The following is a 6,000-nucleotide window of genomic DNA, read 5'->3' as shown; positions in this document are numbered from 1 at the left end:
TATGCCTGCCCCTGCCTGTGCAGTCTATGAAAAAAAACTCGATCTGCACTGACTGAATAACACCATGTCCATGAAAATGATGATGTGGTGGTGATGGTGGAGACAGAACAGAACAGCATACTACGAAAAACACAGTTAAACGGTTAAACGATCCAATACTCACTCAGTCAGATCTTTGAAACGGATAAAACGATTCCACCTGCATCATCCTATCACGGTGTGTCGGATGCAGCTAGCCTCAACAGTAACTAATATTAACCTGCACCGTGCTCCATACTCAGCCTACTGCTGGTTATAGCAGCAACGGCATCCTTCTGACTGGCGTCAGTTTAGACCAATAGAAAGGCGAGAAGGGTCATTTCACCTAAACCCTGTTTCTCTTAACCTATGAGGGTAGAGTAAGTGGAGAATATTGTCCAAGAGGCGGGATTCTATTTACGTTCGCGCTGTCTCTCTAGTGACCGTCCGTCCTGCTTTGACAGTGCTGAAAGTCTTAGAGCCATGCAGGCTATTCAATTCAATTCTATTCAATTCTATTCAATTCTATTCAATTCTATTCTATTCTATTCTATTCTATTATTTAACTTAGGCTAGTTATTTACTGTTCATAATGCTATGTTATGACGGTATGATGGTTTCTTCTGTCACCTAATTAGTTGAAATGCAAGTAAAGGTGAAATCAGGAAAGAATTGAACATTAAAACGATCTCAAGATTATTTGTCTGTAATTATTGCAAGGTTCAGTCTATGGAAAAGAGTTAACAAAGCCCAAAACAGTCTGAAACCATTAGGCTACCTGTGGCATCTCCTTTCGGGGCTTTCTATTCTATTCAATTGTTTCTATTCTATTCTATTCATAATTCATGCTAATGAGCCAAGTAAAATATGCTATAGGTTTCTATCTATTCGTAGTTAATTTTATAATAAACTATGTGACAAAATAGTAGACCCTTTCTCTCACTCTCTCTCACTCTCTATTTCTCTCTCTCTCTCTCTCTCTCTCTCTCACTCTGCTAATATAGCTCCTTTGCCATAACAGAAGTTTGTCATAACAATTTCGTATATATTTTCTATATATTTTCTATTCAGATTTAAGATTTTGAATATTATATAATAAATGTAAATTCCTTCTAATATGCAAAAAAGTACCACTAGTCTATTGTAGTTTCGTTTCCTTATAAATATATTTAGTAAATATAGTTCATTTCACAGAAGGATATTCTGTATTTGATCGAATCAATGAATAAATGCCCCTTATTATAAAACCTACAGTGGAAAATATAAATTGCAGCTCGCTGTTGGACATGCGCGTAGTGTAGAGCACTGAATATGGCGGCCTGCATCTGATGGCAAAATAAGAATCTGACGCGAATACCTTCTCGAAACTGTGAGTACTGCGTTGTGTGGGTTTCATGATAACTTCCAGATATAGTTTATCGAATTTGCGCTCTCATCTAGGCCTACTGGTTTATGTAGGCTATTTACGAAGGCTGAGGAAAGCAGAGATTAAACGTAAACAATGAGTAGTACGCCATGAGCTCGGTGTGTATTTTTCATGGCACATTTTGGCTCTGGTAGCCTATTCCCTGGACTCTACTGCTGCACAGTGGGCGCTATTGGTGTTTACGATGGTCAAATTCTTTCAGAGAAAGAGATCATAATAATAATCATCATAATAATAATAATAATAATAGTGGAAATATGATCGAGGCACATGGTCCATTTCTAAATCGAAATATTAGTTCCTAGCTGACATCATTGACAGGAACAGAGAATGATGATTAAGGGAAAAGGAAACGCATCACATACGCCGATGTTTTATTTGGTAAATTGATTGCTAACACACGTTAGTATGTTTTTATTTCTACTTTCTTGTTTTATTTACAGTAGGCTTGCCGTATTTCCCCAAAACTTATTTGCACAGGGTTGTCTTTGATAAACAATGAGTCAATCAATAGGCTTTTCTTTATCTAAGAGAATGCTTTAACAGTTGCCTATCTATTTACCCCGTTTTACAATATATATTAATGAATGAAATAATTATTAACGAAAAATAAAGGCATCTTTTTCTCATTTCTAAATTGCTTTGAACCTCTCTTCGGTTAACGCCCACTTCTGAGGAGTGCAGCCACTCGATATGGACACGCCCCCTACAGTCGTTTTAATCAGACACCATTCACCTCATGTCATACAATTTTTACATTTACATTTTAGCAGACGCTCTTATCCAGAGCGACTTACAGTTAGTGAGTGCATAAATTTTTCATACTGGCCCCCCGTGGGAATCGAACCCACAACCCTGGCGTTGCAAGCGCCATGCTCTACCAACTGAGCTACATGAGGCCTACAATGGATCAAATAGAGATTAGATGGTGTAACATCATGGGTTCTTAAAGGGTAGGTAACATAAACGGAACCACATGTAACATGTTGCATTAGTATTACACATGAAAAGTTCCCATGCAAAGTTACACCTCACTTTTCTATTTCTGGAGTTATGACATAAAACCGATCAGAATTTCCGAAGAATGCCGAAGTCATGTCGGAAAATGTTTTTCCAGAGTGTGATGTAATATGGAGGACCCTGCAAGCAAACCTATTCCCTAAAATGTAAACTCCAAAAATAATATCTTCAGGTGTATAACTTCAAATTAAACCAAATCGTTGGCACTCATGACTACTGGTTTCAATTATTTTCAGCCAACTTACAAGCAAATACTTTATGAATTTATTTTTACAAATCAACTTGCAAGGTTGCTACCTGCTAACATTAGCCCTACTAGCCTGCTAATGGTAGCCTTATAACGTTAGCAGTGCATGAGTCAGTCAGATGCTATCAACACCTAGCTTACAGCTTCATTTAAAGTAAACCAAAGTCTTGGAAATATATAACACCATACAACCAGTTATCAATGAATGTTCGCTATATGCAGTTATCTTCGCCAGCAAGCTAACCAGCCAGCTAACGTTAGCTATTTAGCCAACTAGCTATTAGCCTAGCCAGCCTATCCAACCACCACAGTTACGGTCGGCAAGCTAGAGCCCTCCTACTGGAGTCCAGCTAGAACACAACTAACACAACTAAAACATAACCGCAGATTAAAAGCAAAGAGAAAGCAGATACTTACAGATTGATGGTTGGGGCCCATCCGATGCAAACACTTTTAAAAGAGTGCAGGCTGAGTTAGCTACCAAAGCGAGGGGGAGGCGGGCCGAAATCCAAACTAGTTGGATTTCAGATGTCAGTCAGCTAGCGCGCTAGCACTAAGCCAATGTTGGAAAAGTTGCAAAACTTGTGAACTGTGTGAATTGTACCATTTTCCTGTCTTGCTAAGCATTCAAAATGTAACAAATACTTTTGGGTGTCAGAGAAAATGTAAAAAGTACATTATTTTCTTTAGGAATGTAGTGAAGTAAAATTTGTCAAAAATATAAATAGTAAAGTACAGATAACCCCCCCAAAATACTTAAGTAGTACTTTAAAGTACTTTTACTTAAGTACTTTACACCACTGCACAGCCACAAAGTCCGTGAATAGCATGAGGTGTGGCTAACGTTAGCCAGCTTGGCTGAACTCGGTAGCACAGAGTACATCCTCCATATGACGTTGAGAAATTGTGGGTAGTTTAGAAGTTATCCAGAAGTAAGTTAATAAATATGTAATAACCCAAAAACATAACTATGTTTGTAGTTATAGGTAACCAGATCGGGACTACAACTACGTTACTAAGTCTTTGGCCGTGCTGTGTTCTTTGGCCGTGCTGTGGTAAGTAAAAACTCATGCTTGCTACCCTTTAAACTTTTTCAGCTCGAAACCCAAATAAGAAATTGACGGTCCTCCTGTGACCCAAATCGTCCTACAACAACCCAAATGAATAATACATAGTGTGTGATAATAGATGTATTCTCATGACCTCTGACATGCCCAGGGCCCACTTTGGGTCCCTACCCATAGTTTAAGAAACCCTATGTTACAGGTTAGTAAAAATAGAACATTTGAAGAACAACCTTCTTTCCTACGACAACAACAACTGAACAATAGAACAATAATCCCTTAGTGGTGTTTCTGTCACATTCAGCTTCTTAAATCAAAGGTGTATATCAGTACAGTACTGTTTATGATGATAGACTACTAGTATAACCATCCTTCTATATATTATAACCATTTAGTATAATATTATTAATATCAGTATTATTTAGTATGATATTATTAATGTGCCAGTATTATTTAGTATGATATTATTAATGTGTCAGTATTATTTAGTATGGTATTATTAATGTGTCAGTATTATTTAGTATGATATTATTAATGTGTCGGTATTATTTAGTATGATATTATTAATGTGTCAGTATTATTTAGTATGGTATTATTAATGTGTCAGTATTATTTAGTATGATATTATTAATGTGTCGGTATTATTTAGTTTGATATTATTAATGTGTTGGTATTATTTAGTATGGTATTATTAATGTGCCGGTATTCTTTTCTTTACTGTGGTTCCCCCCAAGCTAAGAAACAGTGTCAGATGCTCTTTCTGACCCTCCAAAATGCCTGGACATTACACACAGATATTACTGTATATATTATTTTGATTTAGAAACAAGTTGTCAGTGATCTACTCCTGGGCATTTCCATCTAAAAGGACCCATGAGCACCAACATGTGAAGTTCATAGAAGCATGTCAAATTGGGTGTCAGATGAAAGCTAAGAGTCTATATTTTTGAGAAATTAAGGCATATATACATTCTTCAACCATTTTCCATCCTAAAAATGTGGAATAAGCAAAGGTTTTGAATTCTGGTCAAGCAGAAGAAAAAGGGTTCTTAGACAACATCTACCAGAAAAAGTCCTAAGAAGTATTAGAAATACATCAAAACACAATAATGTTGAAATAAGACCCCTGCCAACTAATATCAACACTTATATTTAGTTTTGGAGAAATGATTTGCCTTCTGTACGTTTAATAACATTGCCTTGTGCCTTCCCACTGGGCACAGATGTCAGTTCAACGTGTAATTTTTATTTACATTTTGTTGAGTTGTCAACTAACGTGAATTCAACAAAAATGTAGGTTAAAAGTTGGGTTAAAAAAAGACAAAACGGTAATAACTTTTTGCAAATCCAATCAGTTTTCCACGCTGATTCAATGTCATCGCTTAAATAAATGACATGGAAACAACGTTGATTAAACCAACTTTTGCCCAGTGGGTTTTAATTCCGTTACCAAAAACCCACATCTTTTAGATGAAAGTTCACAAAAGTAACAAGTAAAGGTAGACCTACCAACGGAATTACCGAAAAATCTGTAATGGAATTACTGCAATTGAATTGGCTACGATGGGAAATCATAGTAGTCACAAACCACAGTTGGGTCACCTGCTAATGTCCTTCCTTCCACTGACATACTGTTATGTTCAGCTCATAACTGTTTTCTGCCGTCTGGTGGTCAAAGCAAGACTGTGAAAACATTCTGGACAACCTCTTTCTTTCTTTCTTTCTCTCTTTCTTTCTTTCTCTCTTTCTCTCTTTCTCTCTTTCTCTCTCTCTCTCTCCAGTTAATGCCATCTCTACTGGCTCTTACTGATACCTACCTACCAGGGCTGGGAATTGCCAGGGACCTCACGATACGATATTATCACGATACTTTGGTGCCAATACAATATGTATTGCGATTTGATACTGTTAATTTATTGCGATTTGATGTTCTAAACATATTGCTCGCCATACTGCATTGTATGTCTGCTGCAGAGAGACGAGAGAGAGTTATGAGAAAACACGTTTTGAACAATCATGGAAATAAAAGTGCTGAAAACAAATTGGCTCCCTATTGAAAAAGAAGATGGAGAACAAGCTATGAAGGGAAAAAAACTGGAGTTTTGGTGCAGGTACAGCCAACTAGTGCAACATTTTTATTTTGCAATATTGTCAAAACGATACGATAAATCGTGAAAAATTATATCCCGATATGTGTCTGTATGAATTTTTTTTTTTTTTACATC

General features: G+C 36.7%; 1 protein-coding gene across 3 annotated transcripts in view; it reads left to right on the top strand.

Annotated features, from left to right (window-relative positions):
* Positions 1-1,313: 1,313 nt before the first annotated feature.
* The window catches only part of scml2 (Scm polycomb group protein like 2), a 33,751-nt gene continuing 29,064 nt past the window's right edge, over positions 1,314-6,000 (top strand). For all 3 annotated transcript variants that reach the window (XM_041846839.2, XM_041846835.2, XM_041846836.2), the window contains exons 1-2: positions 1,314-1,387; positions 3,692-3,766. The gene's annotated coding sequence lies outside the window, so the exon portion shown is untranslated. The remainder of the gene's footprint in view (positions 1,388-3,691; positions 3,767-6,000) is intronic.

This window comes from Coregonus clupeaformis, chromosome 24 (assembly GCF_020615455.1).
Source record: "Coregonus clupeaformis isolate EN_2021a chromosome 24, ASM2061545v1, whole genome shotgun sequence".
NCBI lineage: Eukaryota > Metazoa > Chordata > Actinopteri > Salmoniformes > Salmonidae > Coregonus > Coregonus clupeaformis.
This window is presented reverse-complemented; position numbering and strand designations above follow the sequence as displayed.